Source organism: Pinus tabuliformis, chromosome 6 (genome assembly GCF_031772625.1).
Source record: "Pinus tabuliformis cultivar Carrire ecotype Pingquan chromosome 6, CPIR1, whole genome shotgun sequence".
NCBI classification, from domain to species: Eukaryota; Viridiplantae; Streptophyta; class Pinopsida; order Pinales; family Pinaceae; genus Pinus; species Pinus tabuliformis.
Genome location: NC_142292.1, coordinates 1,536,794,724 through 1,536,820,123, shown reverse-complemented (window position 1 = coordinate 1,536,820,123; position 25,400 = coordinate 1,536,794,724).

Sequence of the window (25,400 nt, the reverse complement as noted above, 5' to 3'; positions counted from 1 at the left end):
CATGTTTTCCTGCTGTCGGAGGTGTCGCTTCTGTGTTTTCACTACTTCATGTGTCACACCTTTTCATATTACCAAAGTTAGTTCTAGTGAAATATTGTGCATTAAATGGCCTTACATATCATTATAATATGTTTTAGACACATTCCTACAACTTAGCGCACCTTTTGGAAAAAGTATTCACTTCTATCGTAGCTTATGTTCTAAGTGTTGTAGTGTGTTGTTTCAACTGTCACACTTAGAAATAGGTGTCACTTTGTTGTTGTTTTAAGGTGTGACTATTGTTCATGAGTCTTGTGCATTCCATTGGCTTGTATTGATGGAATTTATGTGTGTGACCTATGTTTGAGTCGTGTTAGGATGGATTTCTTTCTCGTACTCTACTGGTCCCACACTTAGCCATTGTGAGAGCATTTCTTGATCCTTCATCCCAGCACAAGTTCTAAAGGCATAATCATCTTACTAGGTGATAAGCGTAACTTATTCATGAGCCTCATTGATGTATTTTTCCTCCCATACTTGTGCACTAAGCCTTTTCTAAGACCTCTTCCCTCTCACAGTGAATTAATAATTCCTAAGGATAGGTCACCTAGACTTATGTTGCCTCCCTTAATGAAAAGAACATTCTAGTGAACTATAGCCACTTTTGGAGAAAATTTCACCCACCCAAGACAAAGTGCATTTCAAAACAATGAGGTACACTTTGAGACAATGAAGCACACTTCAAAACAATGAAGCACTTCAAACACTCAGTGAAAACTTGCACTTCAGAAGAACAAGGAACTTCCTCTAAAAAAGTGCACTCTCAACAAACAAGGACCTTCTTGCCTTCAAAAGCACACTTTGAGAGCCTGAGCACACTTCAGAAAAATGAGCACACTTTGGTACTATGAAAACACTCCTTTGAATTGAAGAACTATGCCTTCCTTGAGCACATGGTGCACTCACAAATCATGAAGCTTCATTCTTGTCTTAGAGCGCATGGCACACTCATGAAGCATGAAGTCTTAGAGTGCATGGTACAATCACAAAACATAAAGCTACAACCTTCCTTTAGAGCATATGGTGCAATCACAAAGCACAAATTCTCCATTTTAGCTCACTCCTTCAGCACGAATAACTGTGCCTTATTTGATCTCATGAGCACACCTTGAAGGCTTGAGTGCTTCTCCTTCGTCTCTTTGGCATGTGCCCTTGCGCCCTCTTTGTCCTCATGAATGCACCTTGAAGGCCTGAAGGCTTCAAGCCTCAATCCTTCATCTCTTTGGAGTGCACCCTTGCACATTCTTAGGATCTTTGAGCGCACCTTGAAGGACTGAAGGCCTGAAGCATCACGCCTCCATCTCCTTCGAGTACGCCCTCGTGCCTTATTAGTCTTTTTTAGTGCAAGGGTGCACCTTCATGGCTTGAAGGCCTAAAGCCTTACTCCTCCATCTCTTAGAACTGTGCCTTTGCGCCCTTGAGCTTTCTCTCTCTTACTTGAATGCACAAGTGAATATTGAAGGCCTCTTGTGAGCCTTAATAAGTCTGACTATGCCCTCCTGATCGAGCCTTCTTCTTTTAATCCTCCCATAGGCCTATCATGAGCTGATTATTCCATGAGCTAAGTAGTGATAGAATATATGTTTTAAGACTAATTTTTCCTTGCCATGAGTGATCTTCATTCGTAGGAGTACTATCTCAACATGAAAGGGAGATGCTCAAACAGATAGAAAGGAGAAAGCATAAAAAAAAACTTGCAGAGAAGAAGAACAAAAAAGAAGAATCATGAATACATGAAGTAGATCATGGACCAAGATAGAAAGAAGAGATTTCATGATGACTCAAAGGATTTTGATAGTGATCAAATACCCTTTGGAGGGTGAAGATAAGAAATAAAGCATATCTTCCATGAAGATGAAGCATAGATCAAATTCATCATCAAGAATGCATGATGAAGCAGCATGGAAGACAACTTGGCATTGCCACCTCATCATGAAGAATATGTCATCATTGTCAAGTTGTAACTTGTAAAAATGTCATCATAATGGTAAATATGTGCCCATGTGTCATGCCACATCATGTTGAATCTAATGGTGTATTCTCAAAAAAGGAAAAAATGTAATTTGTGGAAGTCCAAGAGTCATATGCAGAACATGAAGAGTCACATAATCATATATGAACAAAGATTTTATAAGTCCAAAACTCATATAGAAGTTCAATTTTCATGAGGGGAATTCAAGAGTCATGAGGATATGAAAGGTCATTCCCCTTGTTATAAAAAAACATCGTAACTCAAGAAAAAGGCTTTTGGAGGCTTAAGCTTTGGAGAGCTAGTCTTGGCTTCTCTACTTGGCATAGGAGAGAAAACTATTATTTGGAGAAGTAAGAAGTGACTTAATGTTCCACTATTGGAACTAGTGTGTCATCATTGTAACTGTGTACTTGGATCTCTCATCTTATAATTGAAGCTCAATGAGAGAACACATTTTCATGCATATATTGTGAATGACCTAAGACTATTATTTAAATGTTTGCTATATTTGTTTTGTTCACATGTAATAAGGAAATTTAGCTATTTTTGTGGCCTCAATACTTATCTTGTTGAAGGTGTGTTGTATGTGGTTTAGTGATAGTTGTGTCTAAGTGAACTATTTCGCTAGATAACTAAATAATCTTCCTTTTTCTCTTGTGTCTCTCTTAGGTTAGTACTATTAATTCCTTCTAGAGGCTCACTTTTGTCCTCCCCCTTGTGAAAGTATCCTTTTACACATTACAATCGGTGTTTCACAATGTCAACTTGCTTGTTCAAGGGTAATGTATATAATATCTTATGCTGTTCATTGGAACCGAGGTGAACCTTATGGTTATGGTGGTTGTGTAGATACTCCGGATGTGGCTCCTACTCCAAATTATGTGAGGTCTAATTGTGTCTTCACATCAGGGAGACCCCCAATATGTTGGTGGTATCCAACACCGTTAACAAAAGCCAAAAAGTAAACATGAAGATGCCTAGTTGGGATTTTGACGAATTTTCAATGAATTTGGAATAAAGACACAAAACATGTCCAAATACACTATTCTATGAAACCTTTTGGATATGTTTGAGATTTATAGAGGAAAAGTTAACATAGATAAAAAAAAATATGTTTTTTTTTTTTACTTGCAATTTTAACATAGTTATAAATCAAATGAGAAAATTACCTAGTCCCCGTTTTTGTTTAGTTTAGTTTTGTTTTGTTTTGTTTTGTTTTGTTTTTTTTTTTTTTTTTTTTTTTTCGGAGCATATTTTTGACACTTTAAATTTTCTTGTGTATCAAGCATGAACATTTTTTAAAAAATGTTAGTGATTTTCATGCTGATTTTAAAAAGTGTTGATGGAGTATCAACACATTTTTTAAAGAGTTTATTTTTGACACTTTATTTTTTTTTTTATGTATCAAGTATGAACATTGTTTTAAATGTTAGCGATTTTCACCTTGATTTTGAAAAGTGTTGATGCAACATCAACCCTTTTTGTTTAGAGGGCTTATTTTTTACACTTTAAATTTTCTAATATATTAAGTGTGGTTATTTTTTTTAAATGTTTGTGATTTTCATGTTGGTAATAAAACATAAAAATAAAAATAAAAAAACATGACAAAAGAACCTCAAATAAAAAAACAAAAAGAAAACACCCAAAAAAATGTAAAAAAAAAACAAAATTAGGTTGTAAAATAAAAAGAATAAAAAAATAAAAGTATCAAAAAATAAAAAATAAAAAATTTCAAAAAAAGATATAATTTAAAGAAAAATTGAAAATTAACCCAAAAAAAATAACACATATATAACAATTATGTTTAAGCTAAAAAAAATAAAAATAAAACCATGTAATAATAATAATAAAAAAGGAAACTGGAAAAAAAAATTGGAAAAAAAATATTTGAATTAAAAAACTGAAAAAAAAATTCATAAAAGTTATAAAATTAAAATAAAAAAATGAAAAATAAAAATTAAAAAATATAAAAAGTAAAATAAAAAAATAAAAAATAAGTTAAAAAAATTTAATTAAAAAAAATCAAAACAAAGCAATTAAAAAGATTTAAATTAAAAAACCCAAAAAAAACCCGCCACCCTGGGTAGGGTTGGCCGCGGGCGCGGGTGCGTAGGCGGGCTGCACGCAGCCACCTCCCCGCCCGCTCCGGTAGCCAACCTTGCCCACGGGCTGACAAGGCTGATTCCAGAGGGGTGGCAGGGTTTTTCCTTTTTTTTTGAAATCCTTTTTCTAATTATTATTTTAATTGTTTTTTTTTTATTTAATTTTAATTTTAATTTTTAATTGTTTTGTTTTTTATAATTTTTTTTTATTTTTTTAATTTTTAATTCTTCCTTTTCCTTTTTTTTTTTAATTTTCTTAAATTATATCTATTTTTGTTTTTATTTTTTTCATATATTTTTTAATTTTTAATGTTTTGTTTAATTTCTTTATATTTATAAGTTTATTTTATTATATTTTTTTTACATTTGTATAGTTTTTTTTTTGTCTATTTTTCTTTTTAATATTTGATTTTTTTGTCATGTTTTTAATTTTTTTTCTAATGTTTTATTTCTTCTTCTTCTTCTTCTTATTATTATTATTTTTTATTTTTTTTGAATTTTTGTTATCTTTTGTATTATTTTTTTACAATATTTGAATTTTTGTTTTCTTTAGTAATATATGTTGTGTTTTTTTTTTCTATTTTTTTCAATATTTGAATTTGTGTTTTTTTTGTTTTCTTTTGTATTATTTTTTGTGTTTTTTTAATTGTTTTTTCTTTTTATCAATATTTAAAATTTTGTTTTCTTTTGTATTAATTTTTGTGGTTTTTTTAATTGTTTTTTTTCAATATTTGAATTTTTGTTTTCTTTTGTATTTTTCATTTTTATTTCTTTATATACTTATTTTTTAGTTTGCAGTGTCCGTGTCGATGCTCGTTTAGCAACCCAATCCTATTATGTGCAATTTGATAGTTGATTTTAAAATTTTCATTATAATGAATAGAGTTTGTCCCCACAATGTGTCAATTTCATGGTTGGTCTTTAAGTTTTCATTACAAGAGGTTGAGTTCAACTACACCGCGTGTCAATTTGATGGTTGATTTTTAATTTTTTGTTGCAACGTATCAAGTTTTCTTAGGCCAAGATTTTAAAATCGCTACATATTTAGCATTTAAAGAATAAATTACTCTTGGTCTAATAACTCTTTCATTCAGGTGTTCATTTTTAAAGTTTTTTGTCATAAAATTTTTCTATAATGTCATGCTTGAAATATTTTGAAAATTGAGATTTTTTTGTAGTCATAATATTTTGTTTAATTGCATGGTTGAAAAATTGTCAATATTTTAATGTTTTTCTAAGTCCTCATTTTTTATCTTTAATGTTATGGTTGAAAACAATTACAATTTCAGGGTTTTTTAGTGCCAAGATATTTTATCTTTAACAACATGGATGGAAATTGTTGGAATTATCAGGATTTGAGACATGATATTTATCTTTAACATAATGTCTGAGACTTGTTGGAATTTTATAGTTTTTCAAAGTCCATATATTTTATCTTTAATTCCATTACTAAAAAGCGCCAAAATTGTAACTCAATTTTTTTTGTTATTCCAAAATCAACACTTATTTTTTTGAGGGTGTTTTTTTCATCCATTTTGCAAAAAAAATGGTTTTTTCTTCCATTTTAATTTTTTTTTGAAAATTTACCCTAAAAAACATCATTTTGGCATACACAATTTTCGTTTTTGTGTTGTTTTTCGTGTTTTTTTGGGCTAGAGTACCTGTTTTGAGGTAATAGTTCTCATTTGATCGGTAACTATGTTTTTTACCCTCGACCATAAGGGAGAGGGAGAGGAGAGGGGGCTCGACTGATAAGGACCTTTAGGTACTCGACCCCAAGGACCTTTAGGTACTCGACTGTTAAGGACTGGAGGCGCTCGACCTCATTAGTCTACACTACTTTACATGAGTGAAGTCATCAATTTAGACTAGCTTACATTGATTTCGATCACTTCTTCTCTTAAAACCTAGATTCTTGATTTAGAAGCCACTCACCATATGGATTCTTCAGCTCATACCTTCTCACACTATGAGACTTGTGATGGACCACCTATTTTGATGGGGAACGACTTTCCTATTGAGGTGTGTGGAGAAGGAAGAGTTGATCTAGATTATGGAATATTTCACAGTTTGCTTCATGTACCTAAGATCTCCATAAATATTCACTTCATTTACTAAATTACACACTTAGGTTTAGGGGAAAAGGTTGAGTTCAATCTAGATGTGGTGGCTATTTCCAACATGGAAAGTGGTTCCATGGTAGTAGTTAGAAAGGTTGATCACCATTCCAGGTTGTATTCTTTATCACACTTGATCCCGAAATTAGATTTTTTCTTTATTCCCATTCATGCAGATGAGGAGATGGGTAGTGGATCAACTAAGTAAATAAGGGATGGTTTAGGGATACCTAACATTAAATACATAAATGGAATTTGGTAGGGCTGCATTATTGACAAGCTTCTAGAGGAGAAGTTTGACATAGGAAAAGTATGAGGAGATATTACACTAATGAAGTAGGTTCATAATGACATTATAGGTCCTTTACATCACCCATCCATGAGAAAAGCATTACGTGTACTTACATTCATTGATGAATGGTCAATATTTACATGGGTATACTTTTTGAAGCTTAAATCTAAATTCTTTGAACTTAAGGCTTTGAAGAAAATTGTTGAAAATCAAATGAGGAATAAGATTATGCATCTTTATACGGATAATGGAGGAGAATATGTTAATAAATATGTTGAAAATATTTGTTTAGAAGTAGGTATATACATTTAACATACAATACCATACAATTTATGACAAAATGGAAGAGTGGAGAGAATGAATACACCATTAAAAATATGAAAAACAATATGTTATAGGATAGGGAACTTCCTCCTAAGTTGTGGGTGGAAGTCATCAAATATAATAAACATATTTAGAATAGAATTCCTCATAAATTAGTAAAAGGAATCACTCCCTGTGAAATCTTGACAAGGAAGAAAGTATATGTTACACATTTCCAAAGTTTTGGTTCTTATGCATGGGCTATGATCCCTTCTAACAAAAGGAAGGGTATGGAAGCCCATAGTAAGGAGTGTATATTTGTGAGATATCTTGAGGGAGTGAAGCGATACATATTATTATATTTAGTTATAGATACCTTTTTCATATAGAAGAGTGTAAGATTCGAAGAAGGTCCCTTGTAGCCACCTCAAGAGTACTCTACTTTGCTATCTCCACCCCTTTCAATCATAGTTATCAAAGATAATTATTTGGATCATATTTCTCATAAATTTTTAAAATATGGTATTTCTGATCATCAACATGATATTGTATATTTATAGCATAGAACACTATGGGTCCAACATACACTTCAAGCAATTGGAAAACTAGTGAGTGATCATGCTGATCCATGGAGAACCAAATCATAGTTTGTAGATCTTCCACAAGATTTGGTAGAAAAATAACCTATATTCCCTATTCACTATTATATTATGTTTAGATAAAACATTTATAACTATGCTGAGGATGAAGGGAATCCATTTTGGGAGGCAATTATGAGGGAGTATTAGAATTACTTGATGGAGGACAACACGTTGGAATTGGTGACTCTTCAACCCAACAAGAAAATTGTTATACATAAATGGATTTATAGGACTAAGACGGCTATGGATATAACAATAGCTATATATGTAAATGAATTAGTCATTACTAAAACTATCAAACTCCTCCCTTTCTACAATGAAGTTTACCTCCCATTACAGGTTTACTATGATAGATATGGGAACATTTCACTATTTCCACTATTTTGAAATTATCTAAGAACATTTATAGATCAATAATGTCTTATTCAAGGTATGATAGAGATATCCTTGACATATTTTAGATGATACTTTACAAAATATCTCCAAACCCCTCCCCTTTTAGGGTTAAGCTAGAATATGGTGGTACTACAACTTTGGTTGACTCTATTAGGTATTGATATTAATTTGGGAGTCTTTTGTACCTTACTCACTCTTGAACCAACATCTCTTATGTAGTTGGAGTAATTTCTAGGTAAATACAGGAGCCAAATGAGCTACAATAGAAGGAAAAGAAATGGATTCTCAAACATGTAAAATGGACTGTTAGATTTAAGTTATGTATGAAGGTTTGCCTTAGATTTTATTGGATACAAAGATTCATAATGGGATGGAAATGACATAGATTGCAAGTCCACCTCGGTATGAGATATTTACCTTATGTCCTATTTGATATGTTCGTCAAGAAAGAGGAATTCAACTATTTCTTTATCATAAAAAAGTTAAAGTACAAGGGTGCAACTGTCAGGAAAAATATTGGTGGGGGGGGGGGGGGGGGGGGGGGTGAATCAATATTTTTAATTCACTTTAACTTCCAATTTCACATTCAGAATTATGTATGCTATTGTTCTTCATGCAACCCACGTGTGTACACGACTCTAGTGAATGCAAACCACATATATCTAGATAACTAATTTTTCATATGTTCCATCAGATGTTTATCTTTAACCAATGCATCATTATTTCATTATCCATTTATTAAGAAGTAACCATGACCAGTAAAGAGTAGATAAATCATCAACACACAAGAAACATATCAACACATATGGACACCAAGATTTTAGGTGGAAACCCAATGTGGGAGAAAACCACTACTACTATCATCTTTGTTTTCTTCTTTTATTATAAATAAAATATTCATGTTACATCATGTATTGGCATAGGCTCTTAGCAACACGCAGGCTCCTGCCTACTGGAGGGTACAACCTCCACTTGTTCTCCAACACCTACTGGAAGGGAGATGTAACCCCCTAATCTTATTTACCAGCTCCTATCAGAAGGGAGAACCTACCCCCTGATCTCGTTTACTAGATACTACTGGAAGGAAGCTATGAATCCCTCACTTAAGGCTCCAACCCCTAACACTGTTTGTGGATCATGTTTCATAATATTTCACACTGGATCCACCAAACATCAAAGCCTATATGACTCATTTCATCATATTTTCAAACTGGACACACACCCAACATTATGCTCAATACCAATATGCCAAAACTGAAATACTAATCTCAAAATTTGAATCACTAAAGCATTGTAAACCATCAGAATCACTAAAACATCAAACCACTGAATAATGAACCAACCACTATAAACAAATCAATGAAAAACCAAATTACAATAAATACAAACCATCCCCTTCAATAAATCATTGACAGACAACAAAAAATACCAAAAAACTCATCAATTGTCATTATCAAGTAGCAATTGCAAACCCTAGTACATATACACGACCTCCATAAAACAGATCTGCGTATGTACGCAATTACCATTCATAATACCTACATATATATTTCAACATATTGAATAAATTATCATAGAATTTATATGCGATAGTACTGGACCAAATCTGCGTATGTATACAACCTTACTAAATAAAAATTGTGTACACATCTTAAATTACTGAGATGAACCTTTGTTGCAAACATAACATACTTCCTGCAAATTTTACTATCAAATCACAAATCAATTCAAATTCATTCAAATAGATCTTTCATCACTAGATACTCAAACATAAACAAATCAATCAAGTATAACCATTAGTACTCAATGCACTTTCAGATCTAACAAATCCGAGCCTTCTCCTTGTTCCCTAGTGCACACTTTTTTCAGATTAGATCACACATGAATAACCCATTACATTTCACACATAACTCCTTGATCTCCATCTCCTTATATATATTTTATTTTTCCAATACCACAGGAAAATCCTTTGGTAGTGTTGTTAGTATTCGTTGATGGGTTCAAATAGATGTTGCCTCCATAATTTCTATGGGAAATTACCAGGGTAATTACCCTTGATATCCAGTTTTCCATGGTTTGGATTATGTACATGAACTTTGTTCTTTGAACCTGCGTATGTATGCAATTATTCTTCACATTAACCGTGTATACTTCTCAAACTTCATACTTTTCATGAATTCTGTGATTGAGCTACCAATTCTCTCCCATATCCTCTGTAAGATCTGTACCATCAAACATGTCATCTGCAATAGTTCCATAATCATCATATTATAACCAATTTCACATCAAGGACATATTTTTCAAGAAATTTTCCATCAAGGACAACACATTAGCCATAATGCCAACAATACCTTCCTTTGGACTTGATGAAAACCACTTTGGTGTTTGGAAATAACCTACAAAAACCTACAAACACCAAGTACTCTCTCCCCCTTTGACATTGAGGGTAAAGGGATGAAATAATCTAAATGACGCATTTCCCTTTTAGCTCTCATCACTACAAGTCAAATACACTAATATGAATTATGAAATCTACATACTGACCATGCTCTTCCTGAGCATATGTTGGCCTTCTAAATATATGAAATAGAGTAAAAGAATGTAGGAATCAAATACATGACTTCTCCTATACCAACGACTCTATCATAAATATCCCAACATAATGGGGTTAGACATTTGACCTAACTTTTACATCAATCACCCAAAATAATTGGATTACATACATGACATGACTTGATCCCAATAGCCCATACATGACTGAATTTTACAATGATTACAACATGGGTATTTTCATGACCTTTACATCAAGACATATACATGACATCTATAACCATAAAAACTATCTCCACTATGAACTATCCTTTATAGCAAAACCATGATAATCATCAGCAACCATCATGCTCCAAATGGGTGTCTGCGATATGATCATCTGACAAAAACAACATACAATGTCATAATAATAGAAACATCAGTAATGTAGCATCAATCTCTCCAATATCATCAACACATGACCAAATATGCAATGCTTCCAAGCATCATTAAGCAATTGTAGCATAAGCATAATATTGTACAACAAATCACCCCCTTGACCTCATGTCATCAAGGTCAACACACTTTCTCCACATATAGGAATATCAATCTCTTGAACCACAACACCATAGGTATCACATACATGCATCAAGAACATATGTGCAAACAAAGAGTATCTCCATCATCACAAGCCATTAAGTAGAATATAACTAATCAATAGCATATTGATTATCAATCAATATCAATAGCATACATATATTCCTCATCATGTGTATCAAGTAGGATTAAGAAACCATTAACCAGTTCACCAAATACAACTTAAGAAACATATATGCATCATTGATAACCCATGACATAATGACAATAACACATATATTTTCTAGTAGTGACAATAGCAATAACCATATATCAAGATCACCAACAATCATAGTCATCATAATGCAACAAGGAGTGCTCCATAATGCCAACAATGAACCATTAGAAGCATACAATATGCTCCCCCTGAACATGAGCCAAATCTTCATCATCAATTCTAATATTATATCCATGTCATCAATCAGAAAATGCACCAAATAATTCAACAACAACAATAATATAAGTTTGAAACAACTCATAAACTCATCATGAACCAACATCATTCTAAGAAGCACATGGAAATCTATTTCAGACTGCAACAAATCAATATCATAGCCATAATGTCAATAATGGATCGATGAAACGTATGAGAATATCCCCTTGAATCTGTGCCACTTATTTTTCATCATATAGAAGCATACACAACTGCCTAGATAAAAAACTGTGTATATACGCAACTGTCTTTCATAAGAATCACGTACAAAATACAAACTGTTATTTTTTTATAGCCACAACTCCCCTTGAACAAGTAATGTTTGTTCCTATTCACATTCTCTTCATCAAATGCAATATTAGTAATATAAAAATCACCAAATAATATCAAAACAACATAGAGAATCATAATCAAGATACACATGCATAACTCCCCTTGAGATCATACACCATTGATCCCATGGACCTGATAATCATCACTTGTTTTCCATGAGGCTATATACCTCTTATTTACTTCTGTAGTATCTATTAGAAGAACAAATTAAGTAAAATATACTACAGTGGGGACTATCTTGTTTTATTCTGAATCTAAAGAAGAGGAACTATACCTCTTATTTATGTCTGAATTATTCTTTAGCACATATACTTGTCTGCATTTCTAAATTATTTAGCTATAACATTTTCGATATGTTCTTCTATAAATTTGCATTTAGTTGATTTAAACAAAATTTTGTTTCCTTTATCAACTATTTGTCCTACACTTAGAATGTCCTAATTTATCCCTTGAACTAATAATGTATTAACTGCTTCTGTATGCTTATCAAGTTTGGCTCTACCTTTTCCTAGAAATTTTGTTGGTGCATTACTTCCAAGAATAACTTTACCATATTTGTTTTTATTGAGAGACATAAGGTTGTTCATATCTCCAAATATGTTATGAGAGCATCCACTATCTATGCGCTATCCATCATATTCTTCAAATGAGCATGGAGAAATGCCACACTTAACTTGTTCTTCTTAATTTTTCTTAATATGAGAAGTCTTGGTGGATCCATCTTTCTCATGTCTTTTGGTAACAATACTCTTGTCTGGTTTCCTGTCTTGGAGGAAATCAACTTGTTGTCTATGTGAATCCATTTACTTATTCTTGCATTCTTTTGCTACATTTCCAAACTTGTTACAAGCAAAACAATATCCCTTTAAAAAACTGAGTACCTGGGAGCTGATGTTCTTCTTGTGAATCTGCTTCTACAATTGGATGAAAAGTGTCAAAAGTTATGACAGATAAAACATTCAACATCATTGTCTAAAGGAGATAATCAATTGATACTTCTATAGTTAGAAGAAAATTATTTCCTTTGAAAATTTTCTTTCTTTGGTCACTGGTTTTGTTTTAATTCTTTACCAAGTTTTTTAGAGTTTCCTTTGCTAACCTCAAGGTTGATTGCACTAGATTGTGAACTGGATTCTTCTTTTACAGTTTCATGAAAGCCAAGACCAAATTTAATGGAGGGAGATCTTTGACTATTAAGTAGATTATCCAACATCTTTGAGCTATCTTGAAATCTCAATTTCTTATCCTTTTCTACTAATTTACCTTCTAAAATACTTACCTCAACCTATTTTTCACCTCTAGTCTTTTCAAATTGAGTTCTCAACTCAATGATATCCTTATTAAGTTCATTTTCTTGTTCTTCAAATACTTGAAGAATCTCCTCATATCATTTATTTGAATTTTCAAGATCAGATTTGAGAGAGATGATTTTTGCTTGAAGTCCTTCATAGGAACAAGTTCTTTCTTTAAGCTCCTTGGTTGTTGTATCCTCTTCATTTACCTTCTTTCCAAGTTTATTTATCAATGATGCTACTTCATCCTCTAGTATTTGACATTGATCTTCCTTTTCCTTATAGTGCTTCCTCATTCCTTGTTCAATTTTGCTTCCTTCTTCCAACTGGTTATTTAACATGATAATCTCTTCTTTGTAGGTACATCCCTTTCGTCAAATAGTTGTAGTAACTTTCGATGATCCGTCTTCTCATCTGTTAGCCTTTTAATCTCTTCTCTTAGGGCCATTATTTTTGAATCAAAATTTTCTGCATAATGATTATCATCACTTTTGAAATATCAATTGATTCATTATCATCATCACTACATATGATGGAGAATGTGCAATCATTTATACAATGGTTATTACCTTCACAATTAAGATAAGAATCATTACCAATTAAGTCCTCATCACTATATTCACTATATTCTTAATTATTTATCAACATAAAGTGGGGTGATCCTGAAGCTGAATATTTACTAACATCTAGAACCGTATTGCATCAGATATATCAATTTCACTACCACAATTTTTTTGAACTGAATTATTCTTTTGAGTTGCCATATTCTTTTACTTCTTTCCCATTGTCCCTGATCCACCTTCAAGTGGTTAAGCTCTTTCTAGAGCGAATTTCTCTGATATCAATTGTTAGGAAAAATACTACGGGGAGAGGGGTGAATCAATATTTTTAATTCACTCTGACTTTCAATTTCACATTCAGAATTCTATACACTACTATTCTTCATGCAACTCAAATGTGTGCGTGACTCTAGTGAATGCAAACCGCGTATATCTAAATAACTATTTTTTCATGTATTCCATCAAATGTTTATCTTTAAGCAGTGCATTCTTATTTCATTACCCATTTATGAAGAAATAACCATGAATAATAAAGAGAAGAGAAATCATAAACACACAAGAAACATATCAACACCTATGGACACCAAGATTTTTGGTGGAGACGCAACGTGGGAGAAAAACCACCGTTATTATTGTCTATGTATTCTTCTTTTATTATAAAGAAAATAGTCACTGCATCTTGTATTGGCACAAAATCTTACTAGCACACATACACCTACATGTAGGAGACTACAACCTCCACTTGTTCTCTAGCGCCTACTAGAAGGGAGATACAACCCCTTGATATCATTTACCAGTTCCTACTGGAAGGGAGCACCTATCCCCTGATCTCATTTACCAACTGCTACTGGAAGGAAGCTCTGACTCCCTCGCTGAAGGCTATAACCCTCAACACCCTTTGTGGACCATGTTTCATAATATTTCACACTAGATCCACCAAACATCAAAACTTATAGGCCACCTTTCATCATATTTTAAAATTGGTCCCATGCCCAACATTATGGTCATAACAATATGCCAAAACTAATATACTAAATCTCAAAATCTGAATCACTTAAGCACTGTGAACCAACTGAATCACTAAAACATCAAGCAATTGAATACTGAACCAACCACTGTAACCAAATCAATGCACAACCAAACTACAAAAGATATAAACCATCATGCTCAAGAAATCATTGACAGAAAATAACAAATATAACAGAAATCATCATCTGTCATCATCAAGCAACAATTGAAAACCTTAGTACATATAATCTACCTCTATAAAATACATCTTTGTATGTACGTGATTAACACATGCATATCTATTTCAACATACTAAATAAATTATCAAAAATATTATACGCAACAATACTGAACCAGATCCACATATGTATGCGGCCTTATTGAAGAAAACTTATGTACAAATCTTAAATTACTAAAACCAACCTTCGTTGGAAACATAACATACTTCCTCCAAATTTTACTGTATATAATTTAAAACTCATTCAAATATATCTTGAATCATTAGATACTTTTAAAACATAAACAAATCAATCAAGTATAACCATTTGTACTCAATGCACTTTCAGATCTGTCATATCTGAGTGTTCTCCCTGTTCCCTGGTGCACACCTATTTCAGATTAGATCACACATGAATAACCCATTACATTGCACACATAAATCCTTGATATCCATCTCCTTATATAGCTTTTTTCCTTTTCCAATACCATAGTAAAATCCTTTGGTAAAGTTGTTAGTATTTTTTGATGGGTTCAAATAGGCATTGTCGCCACAATTACTATGGGAAACCACCATGGTAATGACCCATGGTATCCATTTTTCCATGGTTCAGATTATGTAGTGACTTTTGTTCACATAACCGGATTATGTATGAGACTCTTCTTCATAGTAACCATGCATACTTCTCAAAATTCACACTTTTCATGCATTTTGTGACTGAGATGCCAATTCTCTCCCATATCTTATATAACATTTGTACCATCAAACATGTCATTTCTAATAGTTCCACAATCATCATATTATAATGAAGTTGACATCGAGGACATATTTGTCAAGCAGGTTTCCATCAAGGATAACAAATTAGCCATAATGCCAACAACAATGATTACTACTACTCATGTTATATGGCCGCAACATCGTCTTGAAAAGTTAGGTGTTCAATGTAATTATTTAATAGTTATATGACGTGATAATAAAATAATGCTTAAGTTCTACAAATCCATAGTACACATTAAATATATTAATAAGATTGAGTTTCACATGCACTTTATCATAGGGTATTTTCATGATGGAGTCATTGACATGCAACACTGCCCTTCTCTTGAGAAGATTGAAAACATCTTCACCGAGGGTTTCACTAATCAGAGGTTCAAAAATTTGCGAGAACTATTAGGAGTGAAGGAAATAACTACCTAACATTTGATCTTGCCAACATTATCATTATTATTTTGAAAGGGGAGGGGGTTTTTCTCATTGGGTTTTACCTCCTTACGTGGCATTTTATATATATTTTTTGTACATGGGTACCTATCATGGATGAAAATTAACAAGATTTATTCATAATGCACACTCCTTGATTATGAGTTAGTGGGGGTTTTGAGGTAAATTCACACCTATGTATTCATTCATATACAATTAGTTACACGTATGGTCACTTTTCTTCATGTACTAGAGATTTACTACCATTTAAAATTATCTTCTATTTTTAGCATTTTTCTATTTTTATCAAGTATATTTTTAGTGGAGGTGCCACCTAGGATGACATGTGGCAGTGGTTGGGCCTTAATAAAGTATTGACATGGTAATTTTATATAAATTATTTGAATTACCTTATCCATAGGGCCCCTATTCACTAACACACACTTTTTCTCTTATTTTGGGAGACTACCTTATCCACAATCATATCCATTGACCTACTAACTTTATCCTTTTAATTTCAATCTTATTTTTGTAGGTTTCATGCTGTTTTTGAGTTGTATTTGCATGAGAGAGAATTCACTTTAGTTAAAACTTATTTTTGACTCCAACTACATTTAGTCATCCTTATTTTAGACTCTCACTCTATTTTAGGGTTTCCTACTCTAATTTCAAGCTATTAGCTAATCAAAGGAAGTGTTTTTCTATTTTCTAGTGTGCATGCACTATGGAACCCAAATATTGTGTGCATTGGTTCTCTCTCAAGGATGGTTATTTAATTGTGTTCATGTCAAGCAATAATATCTACAAGAGCTTATGAGTAATTCAAATTGGTCTCTTTAGCTACTTAGTTTCTCTCATAGTTTTTTTAAGTGCAATTTAAATCTCTCTTCTTTCTTGTTAAGAAATTCCAGTGTAGTATTTTTTAGACAATAGATCTTGTGCTTGTGATTAAAATCCAACAATATGTGATTGATATAAAATCTTCCCTAGTTCCTAATAATTTTTTATTTATAAGTGGAAAAAATTGGATTTTGAGAATAGCTAAACAATGAAAAGGGGCGCAATTGAAATGAAATGGAAAACTCTAGAGGGATGTAACCTTTAGTTAGGAAACCAAAAATGAGGAAAGAGTATAGCCATTAGAGAGATGATTCATTTTGGATACAAATATGGTTTGCACATCTGTACTTTTCATGAATTGAAATGAGGAATTTCCTATAGTCTATTAATGTAAATTTTTTAATATGCATAGTTTCCAACAACAATGGTTTCTTACAGATTTTGAATAATTAGGGGTGTGAAAATTACTGAATCTAACACATCAGAAACCCTTACTGCAATTTCTGGTTTTCTATCTCCTACTTGTTCTTTACATTAACAAGTTATTTAATAGTATAAACATTGAAGTAAGCACAAATGCAGCCTTCACAGCTATACATATCATGCACCGAAATAAACTGAGACAATCACACAAGGGACATCGTTATTTTTGGACAATCGTCCCTGGAAAAACCTCATGCAGGAAAACTGGTGCAGCATATATATTGGGAACGGGATCCCCCAAGGGCAGTTTTGGGGCTAAAAGCCCATGTTTTAGTCAAGTTTTTGTAATATTATTGTAAAGACTCCGCATTTTGTGGTCATGGAGCACGAAGGTATTAAGGGTAGTCCGCCCTTAGTTTTGTAAAGTAAAGTCGGTTATAAGAGATCTACCCATGGTTCGTGGACCATGGGATTGTATAAAAAGAGCTAAGCTCTAAGTAGTTAAGAGGGAATTAGACATGTAAGAGAGTCATAGCTTTAGAGCAAGAAATATAAGTCTTGGGTTGTAGCATAGGTAGAGGCTCTGTAGCTGAGTGCGCAGAGGTCTAGGGTAGAAGTCCGTAGCTAAGTGCGCGGACCCCTACAACTGTGTGTGCAGGGTAAACAGAGTTTGTAATACTTGGAATATATTAATAAAAGGAGTTATTATGCAATTTTTCTTTATTTGTTATGTTGATGGTTTTGGATATTTTGTGTATGAATTTCCTTTATTACGTTTATATGGTGCACGAATGAATGCAATTACATTGAATAATTGAACGCAATCACGAATATCTACTTACGTCGTGATAACTTTAAGTGTTTGACAAGATAAGCAAATCACTTAGGATAATTGAGGAATCTGCACAGCACACTGCTATAGCAGCGCGGAAGTACTTGAGCCACTAGTTAGATTTACATGAAGCTCGACTATGTCCTTTCACAAAGGTATTGAAAGCTGGAACAAAGGTTTTGTCTTACAAGCCCTAAAGCAAGATCACCTGCACAGAGGTAGGGATAGAAGAGATCAACTGACACCACAACCATCTCGAGGGTGCAGAAACTTGGTTCCAGGATCCCTCCATACTACTTTGGGTGAGACTTCAGTCCGTGCTCTGTAGGTTGATGCTGAGAGTGCCATTAGCGTAGGTATTTGTTTGGCTAATTAACGTTGAACCTAGGTTAGGCCCCCAACCAAGCCCACTTCCCAGGAGAAAGGAAAGGCTATAAACCTAGAGGTAGAAGAGGAGGACATTGAAGACATCCCCATGGGTGACAAGGATGTGGGAGTGAAAATAGAGGAGGTGGAAACTAAAGGTACATACCCTATTACATGGTTGTCGAAGTATGTCCCTTTGCGCAAGCCTAAGTCCAAGGTCCCAAAGGACATTAATGAAAGTAAGACTCCCCTACAAACCCCGTTTCTACCAGATGAAATCACTTTTGACAGTCTGCATTTGGCACAGGTGCCCACATTGAAGCTCGAAGACTAGGACTTGGCAGACCATGAGAAGTTCCTGTACCTAGGAATCGAACAGTTGATGTGCCGCATCATAGACACAAAGATGGGGATGACTACACTGGAGTTGAGGAAGTGGCTTAGAGGAGTAGAGAAGGCAGGATTACTCAACCTGCTATGGGTGGTGCACTATAACCACACCCCTATGGCGGTTCTAGTCATCAAGCAACTATTGTGCTTGGTGCATGATGGGTGTCTTTGGCTGGAGGAGCTGATACCCATCATCGATATGCTAATTCAGTGCATCAAACGCTTGCCATATACAAGAGAAAACCCAACTATGATCTTCGATGGTAAGGGTGACGAGCTGGCACTCATAGAGTCACTGAAAGAAAAGTTCAAGTTGGTGAAGAAGTCGCATGGGTACAAAATATCGAGCATCAACAACCCCGTTGTGAAGGTGGCAATGTAGATCCTTGCAGGGAAGGTGATGCGGAATTGTTGCGTTGACAAGATGTTGGCACATGTCATCGTGCTCGCATAGTAGTGTGCAGAAAGAGTCCAGTTTAATTGGTCAGACTACCTTCACGGTGAGTTCCTGGCCAACTATCGTGAAGCACAAGAGAAAAGCAAGACGTTCCACTACGTGTGGCTCTTGCTATCAATTGTGCTCATAGCATGGGAGCTACCAGAAGAGAGCCAATTCCCCTCGATCATGCCGGACCTCCTTAAAGAAGCGAAGTATGCTTCGTTGTGGGCAACCAAGGATGCAGATCGCGTTTGGGACAACAAACTATTTTGGATACTGATGGAAATGAATATTAGGATGGCTATCAATCGCAAGCCGTGATTTTCGCCCACGGTATATGTTAACCTGCAGAGCTACGTTGAATTCAAAGCTGATTTCCATTGGATCTCAATCAAGGCGTGGAAGGACCCTGAGAAGAAGTGGTACGATTTGTCGTACCTTGCCATAGATGATGCCATCGATGCAGTATTGGATATATGGCCATTGGAGTGGAGCATCTCCACAGACTTGGCGGTGGGTGGAAGCAAGTCCGCCACATAAAAGAAGAAGGACAAGGCCAAGTTGAAGATGGCGCAGCTGGTCAAGAAGAGGAAGAAGGAGGCCACTGAGAAGGCCAAGGCAGAGTAGACAGGAAAGGAGGTAGGAAAACAAACAGGAGGCACAAAGCGGGGCTCTGACAAAGGTGCATTGATGCCTTCACTTGCAACTGAAGAAGAGGACACAGAGCAGCACGACGCGGACCCTCAGGAGACGTCTGGCTGTATTAAGTTCCCAAGAGAGTGATCCAGGTGGATGTTGGTGGCCACCCACCTATCCCATTTGGACCCCCACAACTGTCTCTTTCAACTTTTTCAGTTTCCTAAATTGTAGCACAGTTTACTATTTTTAGCAGTTTTTTCGGGTCCTGAACTTCCAGAGCCGTTTTGAGGCCCTAAACGATGTTTTTTTGGGAATCTGGGGCAACATGGGTCCATGGACCGATGTTGGCTCCCAAAGTGGTAGTACTCGGATAGATCTTTCTAACGAGCTATCGTACGCGTCAAACGGAGATCGTATGCCAAAGTTACGACCCCGGGAAATTGATGTACCAATTTACCCAAACGGGGCCCACAATTTGGCGTTTCATCTTCTAGGGTTAGGTTTCGGGATGTGAAGGGTTTTCCATTGTTTCTCAACAATAAATAGGCCTTTGAGCCTCATTGTAAGACAGTTCAGAACAGTTCAGAGGCATGTAGCCGCCACATCTCTTCTCAGAGATAAGCTACCATCGCCCTAGCTGGTTTCTTTCCATTTCTGTTTGTAAGCATATTTCAGTATTTTACAGTAATGAAATGAAGTATTATTTCCGCTGCATCTTAGTATTTATGGTTATCTCATCTCTGTATTTATGGTTATCTCTGTAATTTGTTGCGTTCCTGTTTAAATTCGGATCAGAGAGCCAGAAAAGGGAGGGTCCAGAAATAAGTCCAAGGTGACCAAGACCTTGCTGGACCCCATCACACTAACAGAGGGAGACTTATATGACATTGGTGACACAGTCAGAGATGTCACCGCGAAGGCCCTACAACAGTTTGAAAATTAGCAACAGATCATCCTAGGGGCCATATAGATGGGAGTGGAGGAGTTGCAGGCCTGCGCGTCGCAAGTTGGTGCGACATCTACCATCTTGGCTATAGGCACATCAGAAGGTGTCGATATGCTGTGCATGAAGACTTCCAGTGCACTAGTGCTGCCGATGGAGCACTGACAATAGAGAATGAGGCTGACAGGCCCACTGTCAATGCCTTGAAGGGAGTAAGATTGAACCTGGTAGTCCTCCCGCGTGAAGCACTCCACTATTTGCAGGATGGAGTAATTGCAGAGCTGAGGGCCTGCGAGCACCGCACCCTCCAAGTGATCAGTGAGCAGAGAATAAGCAATGAGCAGATGGCCATACAGAGGGATGTTGTCATCGCCGCCAAGGCCAAGGAAACTAGCTAGACAGAGAAGATCATACAGGTCCTAGAGGAGGGCTGCAGAATGGTCTCGGAATTGGCCATTCCAAAGGAGGAGCCAACTAATATCTGCATCCGTAAATTGGCCACAGGGGTGCGCGACACTTGGATGGAAATGGTGCGGGTTCAGTTGGAGCTGAACTTGAAGATTACAGAGCTTTAGCTGAGGGCTCAGCCTTCAACCCCACCAGAGGTAAAGGAACAACGGGCGGCCGTTGTCACAAAAGTAGTCGCAGTAGTGGAGAGTGCAGTAGCAGACTGAACTCAGTTGTTTGAACAACTGTTTGAGGTCCTGACTAGCTTGCAGGAGTACCCAAACATCCAGAGGCTTGAGATGAAAGCACATGAACTCCAACAGTGCTATGATGAAGTTAAGGGAACAACGCGAACCGTCACGCTGACACAAAGGTTAGCCAGGCTTCAGGAAGCTAAGTAGCTAAAGGAACAGGTGCACGCAGTGCTGCATAAGGAAGCAATGCTGAAGATGCAACTGAAGCCCTGGCTGGAGGAAGCTTATGCAGTGACAAGACACATTGAAGGTAAGCTTGTGACTTTGCAAGCGATGCAACAATAGCTTCAGGCTGACAGCGCAGGGGTAGTAACTGAGAAGACAATCGAAGATGTGAAGCAAACAACAACTCAGTGCACAACCGAAGTTGCGATCATCAGGGTCGAGCTGGATGAGGTTTGCACAAAGATCTCCATGCCTGCCAGGTTACTCAAGGGCGAGCCACGATGTTTGTGTTGAGGGCCTATTGGAAACGGGATCCCCCAAGGGCAGTTTTGGGGCTAAAAGCCCATGTTTTAGTCAAATTTTTCTAATATTATTTTAAAGACTCCACATTTTGTTATCGCGGAGTGCAAAGGTATTATATGTCACAAAGGGTAGTCTGCCCTTAATTTTGTAAAGTAAAGTTGGCTGTAAGAGATCTACCCATGGTCTGCGGGCCATGGGATTGTATAAAAAGAGCTGAGCTCTAAGTAGTTAAGAGGGAATCCGACATGTAAGAGAGTCATAGCTTTAGAGCAAGAATTCTAAGTCTTGGGTTGTAGCATAGGTAGAGGCTCTGTAGCTGAGTGCGCAGAGGCCTAGGGTAGAAGTCCGCAGTTGAGTGCGCAGACCCCTGTAGCTGTGTGCGCAGGATGAACAGAGTCTGTAATACTCAGAAGATATTAATAAAATGAGTTATTCTACAATTTCATTGTATTTGTTTAGTTGATGGTTTTGGATATTTTTTTTTATGAATTTACTTTATTACTTTTATGTGGTGCATGAATGAATGCAATTACATTGAATAATTGAATGCAATCATGAATATTTGCTTATGCGGTGATAAATTTAAGTATTTGACAAGATAAGAAAATCACTTAGGATAATTGAGGATTCTGCACGACACGCTTCTATAGTAGCATGAAAGTATTTGAGCCACATGTTAGAGCTGCGCAAAGGTCGACCATGTACTTTCATGAAGGTATTGAAATCCGGAACAGAGGGTTTGTTTTACAATCCCTAGAGCGAGATCACCTATGTGAAGGAAGGGATAGAAGAGATCAACCGACATCACAACCATCTCAAGGGTGCGGAAACTTGGTTCCAGAATCCCCCCATACTGCATTGGGTGATACTTTGGTCTGCGCTTTGCGGGCTGATGCCAAAAAGGCCAGTAGTGTAGGGATTTGTTTGGCTAATTAACGCTAAACCTCGGTCAAGCCCGCTCAAGCCAACAATATAGAGGGTTTGTATTACTAAGGAGATTTGTGAATACTACTAGGGTGCCAGAAATGGGTCACCCTTCAGAGAATATGCTTGGCAGTAATACCTCACACTGGAGACAGATATTTAGGAAAATCAACAACTAGATGATCAACCCCATAGTGACTATGATTGTTCCTTGTGTTGGACAGCGAAAGATGCTCCAAGCACTACTATGGAACTGCGTCACCCTCTTTGGAGTTGCGTCACCCTCTTCTGGCTTAGGATCTGTTGATCAGCTCCCAATATGCCCCACAGAATCTTCTAGTGCTACCTCTGAAGCCGTTCGCGTCCTCTACATCAGCCTCTATGACTTTTACATCAGCCTCTATGGCCTTCTGCGTCCTCTGCGCTGGCTCCTCAGGCCTTTGTGTCCACCCTTCTTTGTTCTATGTTGTCCCTCCTGAAACTTCAATGCCTCTCTGCTATGTATTCTTTAGTCTTGGATGGAAATCCGTTGCTAAACTGCCCCTCATTGCAATTGATCACTAACTCGATTTCCTCAGCAAACCCAGCCCCATAAAATCAAATTCTTGATCTCTCTTGGTGTATCTCCAACTGAACCTCAAGCCTCCTCTTATACTTTTCTTGTTGATGAATCAATGATCGAGATTAAGTCTCTAATAAATGGCTAATATTAGATCTAGCTTGATCCTCTTCACTTAGAAATTCCTTACCCATTTTATATTAATACACATTAATATTTTTATTTTCCTAAGTTTAGACTTAGGAACCCATTAAAAATATTAATTATTTTAATATCTCTTCATCTGAGTGGAATTTCTCCAAAAACATTCTGGGTCTTGGAGATCTCATGTGCCTTCACCTCTCCACCAATTTTCATGGCTAGAGTACATCCAATGCTACCCAAAATAAACACTCCCTCTTAGCGAGGAATGTGCTATAACAATGGTTCACCATAGAAGCATCACATTGATCTTCCGCATCGGTCCTCTGTGTTGATGCTTTTCCTATTTCCCTACATCCACTCCATTGCTACTTCATGTACTGCTGCCCATGACACTGCCGCTGCCACTTCTACATCTGTATTCTAGCTCCCTCTCAACATGTTATATCATGCTACCCATAGCACTGCCACTGCTAATTATTGCACTGCAATTCAGTTACCGAGAAGTAAGTAACTGACTTCTACCAAACACTGATATCCTGGTCAGTATGGAAGCCTCATGATGTTGAAGCTACCTATGCTACTCTCCTGCGCTCCCTCTACTGCCACTACACCACTGCAAACACCTATGTTCCTCTTGCATTGCTGCAACCTCTACTGTGCTACTACATACTTATGCCGTCTAGCCCTGTCTTGCCACTCCACTACACTTTTCTCCACTCGACACCTGTCATCATTCTACTGTCGTTAAGGGCTCCCATAGCTGGATTTGATCCAAGAGTTTGGGCACCTCAAGAATCCTACCCCACTTCTGTAGTCCTCTCGACTACAACTATATCTCTCCCCACCTCTTCTCTAGAGGTGCATGAGCACTCATGGAACAATCATCATCAATCACGACATCCTTCTCTGCCTTTACTGGAGTAACCTTTGAGTTGGAAGATTCTCCCTTGTCTTTCTTCCTGGGGCATTGAGATTCATAATGCCCCAAATCCCCATAGTTGAAGCACTTGACCTTGGAGATTTCTTTCTTCTTCCTCTTCTAAACCCCCTACTGTCCTACATATGCTAGAGTTGAATCCTCCTCCTCTTCCTTCTTGATTCGAACTACTTTCTCGCTACTCCCTGCCTTGGTAATTCTCTTGAGCTCTTCCTGTTGAAGAGATACCCACATCTCCTCCCAATTGGGGAGAGTCGCTCTGCCCAAGATGCTTTGTACAAATGTCTCCCACTCCTCTGAGACTGCATTTAGGGCAGTCCTGACCATGAACTCGAGATCTGGTGTAGACCCCGTGGATGTAAGTTGGTCGCAAATCCCTTGCAACCTGAGAAGAAAGGGATCTATCTCCTTTCCCTTTTTCATTTGATATGACCTCAACTAATTTTCCTATAACATATTTTGCTACACGAAAGATCCCTGGTATAAGGTGGTCAGGGTCTGCCACATCTCCCTTGCTGTGTTCTTCTTAGCCATATGTGGTATGACATGATCCTTGACCCCGTCTAGGTTCATGAATTTCACCTTCTCCTGGGCCTCCTCATACTTCTCATTTGCATCAGGGTAAACCGGGACAAATACGATTCTCAAGGCATAGTCCTTTATGTGATGCTTACCCAGGATTTCCAGGATCCTGGCCTTCTAGATGAAAAAATTGGAAACCCCAT